Source organism: Lactuca virosa, chromosome 6 (assembly GCF_052849685.1).
Source record: "Lactuca virosa cultivar CGN04683 chromosome 6, Lactuca_virosa_CGN04683_v6, whole genome shotgun sequence".
Lineage (NCBI taxonomy): Eukaryota > Viridiplantae > Streptophyta > Magnoliopsida > Asterales > Asteraceae > Lactuca > Lactuca virosa.
The window spans coordinates 67,302,753-67,313,367 of record NC_136431.1 but is presented as its reverse complement, the minus strand read 5'-3'; positions in this window follow the sequence as shown (position 1 = coordinate 67,313,367).

Here is a 10,615-nt window from a genome sequence, read left to right as displayed (position 1 = left end):
ACAAGGGTAACCATTTTGAAATGTTATAAGTTTTTTTTTTAATATTTATATTATTATTATTATTATTATTATTATTATTATTATTATTAATACTTTTAAATATTTGCTATAATGTTTGAATTAACTTTTTTCTTTCTTTGTTTTCATTTTTGGTGGAATTGTTTATTTTCTGCAGCATATGGGTGATTTTAATTATCCAAGATTAGCTTACTTTGGTGCTGCAATATCTGGTTCAAACAAAGTACAATGCCAACAAGTGCTTGAAGAGCTAGATGTAAGTCACATTTAATGTTCCATAAAGGTTTTCTGCTTTTTTTTGCCCAAGAAAGTTTCTCAAATACTTGGTTCTCATTTTTCCATTATATTCAATCTAGGTTTACAAACAGTTGAGACTTAGTCTTGAGTTATTAAAGAAAGAAACGGAGATACATAGGATTCAAGTAAGTCCTGGTAGCAATTTTATTTATATATTTGTTTTAAGAAGGTCTTTATTTCTTGATACCATTTTTTTTAATTTACTTTTAGGAATCCATAGCAAAAGCTATTGAAGAGAAAATAAGCACCGAACAATGCCATTACTTGTTAAATGAGCAATATAAGGCTATAAAAAAGGTGGCTTTTGTTACTAATTCTTAGCGTCTCCATTTATTAGTCTTGTAGTATATTGCTCTTTATGCTTCATTTTATGTTAGTCTTGTGTTGTGAGATTATGTATGCTTTCAGAATTTAATATGATACATGATACCATTCTTCCGTTCTTCCGTTTTCATTGAAAAACCAAAATTACCTCATTAAAATTTATAAGTGAAAAAAGATAATTTGTTCTTTCTTTTTCATGGTGAATTCCATTCCCTTTTGCGCAGACCAAACGTGTGACAGATTTCATTCCTTCCAATTTCTTGCTTTTATAAGGTTTTGATGTTGCAGGTGATTATTTTTAGTTATAAATTAATAAATTGTGTTATATAGGAGTTCGTTTCACTTCATATCGTAGGAACTTTATGGTGAGTTTTTCACTAGAATTGTGAGTTCATGAGGTGATTGAATTTATGAACCCGATTCTCTGGTCTGTTATTTTGTTGTGTTATTTTTGTTGCTTTTTTAGTTGCTAATAATCTTGATGTTTATTATTTGCAGCTTGCTTGGACATGCTATAACTTTTATTAGTCCACACCAACAAAGTTTGGTGGAGAATTTCTCATTATGATGTGTTGTTTCTTGTGCAATTTTATTTTTAGGAGGTATTTTACTTTATTAAATGTTTAAAGTTACAGGATATGAGCATGGGCACATCATGGAACATTTTAGTGCAGTTGTTGGTCTTCCTCTTGGTGATCCATCAATGAAGTCGCCAACTGGCATCATGTAATAACATTTTAGGTGAAGATGAGGTATATGTTTTTTTAATGAATAATGTAATATATGTATGAATATGAAATAAAGTTTGTTATTTAGTATGTGATAATGATGTATAGGGAGAAACCAACTTCTATTGATTTGTTTTATCTTTCCATGGATCGATTATTTGTATGACATTAAATTTTATGTAATGGATTGTATTTTTTGTATATGGTATTTTATTTTCTATTATGAGACATTAAATGCAAATTTAATTTGAAAATTAGTGAATCTATAAATAATATTTTTTTTAATATTTAAAATTACGATACGCAAAAATGTGTGTCATCTTCATTTATGACATGGCCTTTCTTGACAGGGGCTTTAATCATAAGCAATGTGAGTCGTAAATGTGCGTCGTAAGGTTACGACACGCAAATGCGTGTTGTCTTCTTTATGACAGGGCATTCCTTGACACGCATTGCGTGTCGTAAGAGCGCGTCGTAAATGCGCGTCGTAAATAGACGACGCGCAAAAGCGTGTCGTCTTTCGTTATAACAGGGCCTTTCTTGACACGCATTTGCGTGTCGTCTGAGCATTTTACGACACGCATTGCGCGTCGTAAAAGGCTATTTTTCTAGTAGTAAAGTAACTAAATTTCCATTAAAACCATGACAAAAGTTCAAGAAATCAAGCAAAAAACTGGAAGATAAATTCGAATCGAAGAATCCAATACTTAAAATCGTTGAGGAAGAAAAAAATCTATAGAAACAAACCAATGCTCCCATTTCCTCTGCAAATATCAACAAATAATGGCAGCAACATTTTCTGTTGCTTCTCCCTCTCTCTCGTTTGTCTCTCTCTCTCTCTCTCCTCACATTCTCCTTGTTTATCTTTCTAATTTTCAAATCGCATCACGTACACACACAAAGGGGAGATGATGATGGTCTCCCTTTTCTTCCTTTCTTGCTTTTGATCGAACATAGCACAAGTCACATATGATCTGTGTTGGAGTCGAGGAGGGTGGAGGACAACATGCGACGTCAATGGTGGAGCGTGAGGAGGAGGACATCTGTGAATCACAAGCACTCATTCAAGGGGAAGAGTCGTTGAGGAATGTGAAGGGCATCGTGTTAAGGGAAAACGGGGCAATTCCATATCAAACGGGGCCTTGATATGGAAAATAAACCATTTTTTAAGATATTTAATTTCGGTGAAGAATATTGAATTTCTTAAAACTTTGGGGTAATCTGAATCGAAAATAAACCTTTTTTATAGAGAATTGGTTTCCTTTTTCTAATTAAAACATATTATAAATATATTAAATTAATATAAGAAATTCATATATCAATGTTAATTTTTTTTTTTTAAATAATTTCATTCTGGTGAACAAGAAAGATTTATTTCTAGCCACTATTCGGGCTAAAAATTCAATGATACTCCTAAGAAGTAAATAATACTTTTTGTTTTCTTAAAATGATTAAAACACTAAGTCCTAACCTTTAAGCCATACTTCATAAAATCATAAGTTATAACCCTAAGTCCTGAGCTCTAAACTATGGCTTTTAAGCCCAAAATTATACACCAAAAACCCTAAATCGTAAGCCAAAAGTCATAAGCCCTAATCCATAATTGAGCCACAAGACACAAGTCATATACCATATGACGTATGTCATATGTCATATGACATATGTCATACACCCCACATCCTGATCCATAAGCCTTAATCCATAACATTAAGCATTAAGTCTTAAGCCTTAAACCATATGTCATATGCCTTGGTCCATAAGCCTTAAGCACTAAGACATAATATATAATCCATAAGCCACACACCAAAACCCATAATCTATCAGCCATAATCCTTCAACCTTAAGCCCTAAGGATTAATCCATACGACCTAAGACTTAACTCGTAGGGGATAAGCATTAAACATTAAGCCTTAAGACATATGTGACATACGCCCTAAGTCGTATGACATAATCCCTAAGACCTAATCCCTAAGAGCCACTCCACAAGTCATAAACCTTAAACCTTAAGTCATAATCCCTGAAACATAAAACTATAAGTAACCGTTTTGCAAAGCCCTAATCCAAAATTTATAACCCTTAAGGCCCACAACCTTAATTTATAAAACATTATCCTTAAGCCTTATACTTTAAACCATAACCCATAAGAGCTAACCCCTCAAGCATAAGATATAAGCCTTAAGTAAATGGTGCATGAGCTATTGGTTAGGTCTTAGGGATTATAGTTTAAGGCTCAAGGCTTAAATCTTAGGGCTTATAGCTTAAGTTTCGAGGGTTAAACCTTAAATCTTAAGGCTGGAGGCTTAAAGCTTAAGGATTAAGGCTTCACGATGAAGGTTTATGGTGTATGCCTAAATACACCCTACCTTATCTCAATCCATATATCCACCCACCCTACTAAATCCACATATGCATACATGTATACCCCCCACCTACACCATATACCAATACCAACACGATTACACATGCACCCACACACTTAGCACCCACCCCTAAATATTAAGTGTCATCCCTACCCCATAAATCGCATCATACCCTTACCCCTCACTCTCACCACACCCCACCCTAAAATCCTACCCCCACCCACACCTTATAATCAAAACCCACCAACACTTCATATATCAACTTTCACCCACCTATGCATGCATGTACACACACACCCATACACCATCTACCAATTCCCACCCATACATTCCTACTTACACATGCACCAACACATCCAACACCCACCCTAAATGTTAAGTGTCATCCCTACACCAAACAACTCACCCCATCCCTACTACCATAACCAACCACCTTACACATCACCCCCATCTACAAATCCCCACAACACTATACACCACCTACCCTATCCCTAATCAATATATCCACATACCTCACCCCACTCTACAATCCTACCCCACCAACAACCCTATATAAAGTTCAACCCACCCTTACCCATACGACCATACCTACAACCATGTGTATAACGGAAAAGCTAAGTTCCATACACCAACATTTATGAAAATTTTAACTTATTTTTGCATCTATTTTGGTTCACCCCTCCCTCCTCCTCCCATCTTTACACCCCATTTTGTCTAGCAATGCAAATAAATTAAAATTTTTATATTTTACATAAAATTAAACAAATGTTATAACAAATTTGTCTACATACTATTTAGTATTCATGATATTTTTATTGAAAAAATATATCTTGGGAATTTAATTAGTAAAAAATATGCTACGAAAAATTAGCTTACAAAAAAATCATAAAAATATATGTAATGCTATAAAAAAAAGATTGTATATCATGTTTATTTTATTTTAAAAAAGAAGGCTTAATACCATAAAAGCCATAAGTTTTACACCCCGATTCTAAATTAGCCCTAAATGGATTTTTTGTTTCTAATTAGCCTTAAATAATTGTGACCACGTTTCAAAATCGTATTATCAACCGGTTAACAACATGTTAAGGTACGCAGCCGGTCACCACTCTCCTATACTACTCGATCTTTGAAAAATCATTCATACACCACCAAACATCACCTTTCACAGGAACGCCTTGCATCAAAAAAGGGTTTCATGTAGTTGGTATTAGGAAGAAGAAGGGTTTGAAAAGGGTTTCTTACACCATTGTTGCATGCAAAAAGCTTCTATTTTGAAGTTGAAAGACACTGAAGTAGAAAGGTACGTGGGGTGCCAATAAGAAATTGACGTGTATGTGTGTTCTTATCTTCCATAATCGAGTTCCATAGTGTCACTTACAAGTTTAATTTTTCATCTTGAACAGATGGCTTCATCATCTGGAACTAAAAAGGTGAAAGGGCCTGAAAAGGTTTATGTAAGGGACGAGGACTCTGATGATGATCTCATAGATTTCTTTTTCCTGGATTTTGCACGAGAGATCTTTAAACCAAACTCAACCCTGTCTGATGACCCATTCCTTAACATATTATGTGATGAAATATGTTGAGGAGGACTCTTAATGGAATGGGAGATGATCAGGAAGCTGGTGTTAAGGATCCATGTGACAACCCGATACTTTCTAGTCAATAAGAGTCAATTCCGTTAAATAAAATTTCGAATTTTGGTTATTCCGTTAAGCTCGTGAGGGTTAGAAAAAAATCTTAAATATATAAACATAGTTTATATATAATTTTTTCGGAACCAAAAACACTCGAAAAATCAAGTTTTCCCCTCGAAAATCAGCAAACTTGTCCAGCCATGCGTTTTTTGGCCGAAAACCCTCGGGCCGAAAACGAATTTCGGCCGAGAACCCCCATTCCGGCCGAAAACCCAACCGCTATAAAGGTTTTTCCCCGGAAACTTGATCATTTCTCACTCATTTCACCCTAAAACTCTCTCAAAAAGCTCCCAAGAATCTCCCAAGAACACTCATACATTCAAGTGGGAATCTTCAAATCTTAATATTTTCCCCATGAACGGCCTTCATATCTTCAAGGAGCCGAAAACACCAACAGATCAAACACCTGTTTTCGGCCGCAAACTAGTTTTCAGCCGCAAACCAGTTTTCGGCCGTCAACCCCCTTAGAACCGAAAACCCCTTGACACTCGATCCATTTACGGTAAATATTCCTAACACAAAGACAAGTGTTTTCTAACACTTTAAATTAATGGTTTCGCTAATATAAATACAATTATGTGTTTAATCATCATTAGGATTTCGTTAATTTCGCATACAACAACTCGAGGGTCATCTTCCCGGTCTCGCTATCCGACACGTGCACCAACAACTGTGAGTTCATACCCCTACATTTTTACTGTTTTTAATGTTCTCAGGGGGAATACAAGTAAAGCACAAGGATTTTTTGTTTTTATACAAATGATTTTATTCAGATTTAAAACTTTTGCAATTGATACAAATCGAGGAATCACTACATTTTACAAAAATATTGAGATATTTTTATCCCTTTTGTAACATGCTGAGCATAAGGGTAGTTTACAACATACAACTATAATTGCAAAATTTCCAGTACAATACACAACATACATACAAACTATAATAGGTATAGTTTGGGATACATTACATGATTTCACTAACTTAAGAGCTTTATACATAAATGAACATAAAAACTACGATAGATTTGGTTTATGGGAGACAATGCTACTTTTCCCGGGTATAAGGGATGCATTACTAAATAATTATTTAAGTATAATTATTTTACATTACAAAGTTCATTACTATAAGGTTGTGCATACATTTACAAAGTACAAGAGAACACTACAATACTATGCGTAAACTCGTTAATATAGGGTTGTGAGGCACTACTTCGGGTACCCACAAGGGTACAGGTTCAAGTCCTATAAAATATAACCAGAGTCTCCCGGATGGAGAGCGTGAGGTTTGTGTATAGATCTATATGGGACTGACAATCCCACACCCAAACTGCTATCTACAGTTAAGCAGGCATGCTTGGGGGTGACAAATGTCATATTACCGACGCCTGAAGAACGCCGTAGAGGCCACTAGGGCATATTAGAATGGTTATATGAAACTCACAACAATATAAACTAACCATTCATTTACGGGATTTCATTTCTTCAAATAGTTTTATTTTAATTAATAGAACTACTATACACTACAACTAGAGGATTCTAGGGGATACAAACACATGGTTTTATTTTAAGTAATAAAACTACTATACATTACTGGTGGTAACCATGGTTTACATACAGAACAATACTTTACTCTACAGTTGATAATAACCAGACATTCATACATGCTTTTCATGCAGATACTAATACAGTACACTACTTTCGCTATTACTGGTGGTATCCAGATATGCATACAAAGGTTTTCATACAATATCAGATAGAGTACATTGTTTTCGAACATAAAGTACACTAATACAGTATACATATACAAGGAACACACATGATTACACTACTATCACTATAGAAAATATTGGATTTTCTTGAGAAACACACTAGAATTTTTAAAGTTCAAAGACAAGTTTTCCGACACTAAAACATACCTATGAACTCACCAACTTAAATGTTGATACACTTTCAAAATCACTTGTATTCTCAGGGAACCAGTAGACAGGTATAGCCGCAGGATTTTGAGAAGACGGAGCTTTTAGAGTCACGTCTTTTATACTTTTGTTGTCATACAAACTATGTCATGAACATATGTAAATACTATATTTTATCAATGTAATGGTTGTGTTTGCTTTGATTACTATTATACAACTATTGTGATACTGTACATGACGTCCTCCACCCCCGAACATTTCCGCCGTTCCGGTTTGGGGGTGTGACAATCCAGAACATGATCATATTGATTTTCAAAATGATGGTAAAGTGAGTGTAGAGTACAGGGTTCATGATCCAGACATCCATTTGAAACAATTGAAGCCTGTAGTGGGAGAGTGTTACGAGTCCCTTCTTAACTCAGGTTTGCATTAACTAACTATGCAATAGCTAATGGGTATCAGTTGTGGTTTATGAAGAGTGATAGGCATAGAGTGATTGATAGGTGTGGGAAAATATATAAAAAAGACCCATGTCCCTTTAGCGTTTATGCTGCGTGGAAGTATAATGAACGAACATTTCAGATTGTGACATACATCTATGTGCTAGAAATTATAATTTTGGAACTTTGGTTAGTTGCAACTAGTTAGCCAAACATTACCTGAAGGATATTATTATAAAGCCAAAGATGACATTAACTGAGATGAAGGAATATGTACTTAGGATGTTTTCAGTAGATGTATCTATGGGGCAATGTCAAAGGGCTAGGAAAAAGGCAAGAGAGATGATAGAAGGTAAGTTAGAAGAACATTATGCAAAGGTATGGGACTATGCTGCAAAAATCCTCAGGTCTAACCCAGGGAGCACTTGTAAGGTGGGAGTAGATTCTAATGCAAGTGGCATGAACTATTTCAAAAGGTTTTATGTGTGCTTAAAGGCTTTCAAGGATGGTTGGAATAGGGGTTGCATACGTGTGATAGGTTTGAATGGTTGTTTCCTAAAGGGTAAGATCAAGGGAAACCTTTTGACTGCTATTGGAAGAGATGCAAACAATCATGTATATCCAATAGCATGGGCAGTGATTGATGTAGAGAACAAAGATAATTGCACCTGGTTTATTGAGTTGTTAGTTGCTGATCTTGACCTTGATTGTGGTAGGGGTCTTGTAGTTATTTCCGATCATCACAAGGTAAATTATATTGTAAATTTTGTATAATTATTATACATTTATAATAATTTTGTTTATTAAGTGTCAAGGTCTACTACAAGCTGTTACAGAACTTGTGAGAACCCCTCTCTAAAACTACATCACATTACTCCAAAAGATGCTACATACATATTCATAAACAATATTTTACATTGATAGTTTAATTACAAACGACTGGATATAAACTGACTAAGTTTTAGTATATTACATAACTACCGAGGAAATTATAATTTTATACATACACGATCACTAAATACAAAAGTAATATTATTAACTATTCTAAATCTTCCAACAGTATGTGTCTACATTGGATCCTTATTACCTGCAATAGCTAAACACTGAGAGGGATAAGCGGTGACGCTTAGTGAGTTCAAAAATAGATATAATATAACGTTATGCCATATATATACCAATATGACATAAGCAAAGAGGAACAAAGAACAACAAAGGCATATGTATGTGAATCATGTGACAAGCTTTCCATATCAACAAATGATCTGATTCAAAGATTTACAATCAGTGAGATACAACAATTTCAACTTGATATACATCAATAAGACTTTTTCCTATGTGGCATGGAAAAATAAACGATTTCTGAATAAAAATTTTGCTAACACTTTAAAGGCATTTTAGCCCTACCTAGCCTTCTGCCAATGCAATAGTGATGTCTAATCATTCACTTCATGGTCAAAGGCTAGATACCAATACCAAGTGATGCTTACTCATTCACTTCGTGGTCAAAGGTATAGCTCTGTTACCAAAATAATACGAGACATGCTCTACATAGCCAAAGGTATAAAACCAGAATAACACAGGAAAGCATATTGAACATATAACACATAACATACAATTGTCCTTATATTGAACTCACTGTGAAATAACTGGAGGTTAAAATAGTAATTTGGGCAACACCTCGTTTCTATAATTAACTTTCTTCGATGAAAACCGGGAGCTTTATTGAAAATTGGGCCTTGCGAGGGTTGAGTTTCAAACCGAAAAGATAAATTTCTCAGGGTCTTCGGGCACTTCGGGATGTTTTTCAGGTGTTAGGTATGATCCCCGGGCTTTGGGGGTTAAAAGTAGCTTAAAATAAAATTTAGGGTGTAAAAGTATGAAAAATACAAACCAAAACCGGGAGGGTTCGCACTTCCCTTATATATGGTGCGAGGCTTCGGCCGAAGGGGGGAAGAGGGAACACGCGTCGCACATGCGAGGCCGAGGGCGAGGCACGTGTCAGCAACGAGGGCGAGGCACGTGTCAGCAACGAGGGCGAGGCATGTGTCGGATGCGCAGGCGAGGTGGCTCGCTTCGGACGCGCCACGAGTCGGACACGCATCACGCATGCGAGGCTTGTACGTGGCCGAGTCCGAGCCTAGTATGCGAAGCGTCTCGGATATTGTACCCAAATCTTCAAAAATTCATAACTTTCGCATACGAGCTCTATTTTCGACGTTCTTTATATGCGCGCGTAGGCGAGATTGTACTCTACAACTTTCGTTTGGACTCCGTTGGCTAATTTTGACCTTATTTTTAATATTATTATTTTTAATAGCCCGGGACAGAAAAATTCGTTAAAAATTCATAACTTCTTCATTCGACGTCCGTTTTTGTCTGTCTTTTTACCGTTGTACTACTATTGACGAGACCTTCGATTCTCGTTTAGGTTGTGTCGGCTAAAAAATCACTCGATCTTTATTTCGAGTTTTTAGTTGTATACTGCTGTACTAAAACTTAGAAAAATCATAACTTCCTCATACGAAGTCAGATTTGGACATTCTTTTTATGATAATTCTCGGTTTAAGGAATACTACGACTTTCATTTAGATCAGTAAAGCTAAAAAGTAGTTTATCGAAAACTCACTTTTTACGCTAAATAGTGTTTTGTCGGTTTTGTCGCGGATCTTCGATTGGTCATAACTTCTTCGTTATAACTCGGATTTCGATGAGGTTTTCGCCTAAATGTTTCTAATGAGATAATCTACAAATTTCAATTACATTATTTTTATTTATTTCCAACTTTATATTTTCGTTAATTTCAATATTGACTTTTGATTGGAATCTTATAAGACTT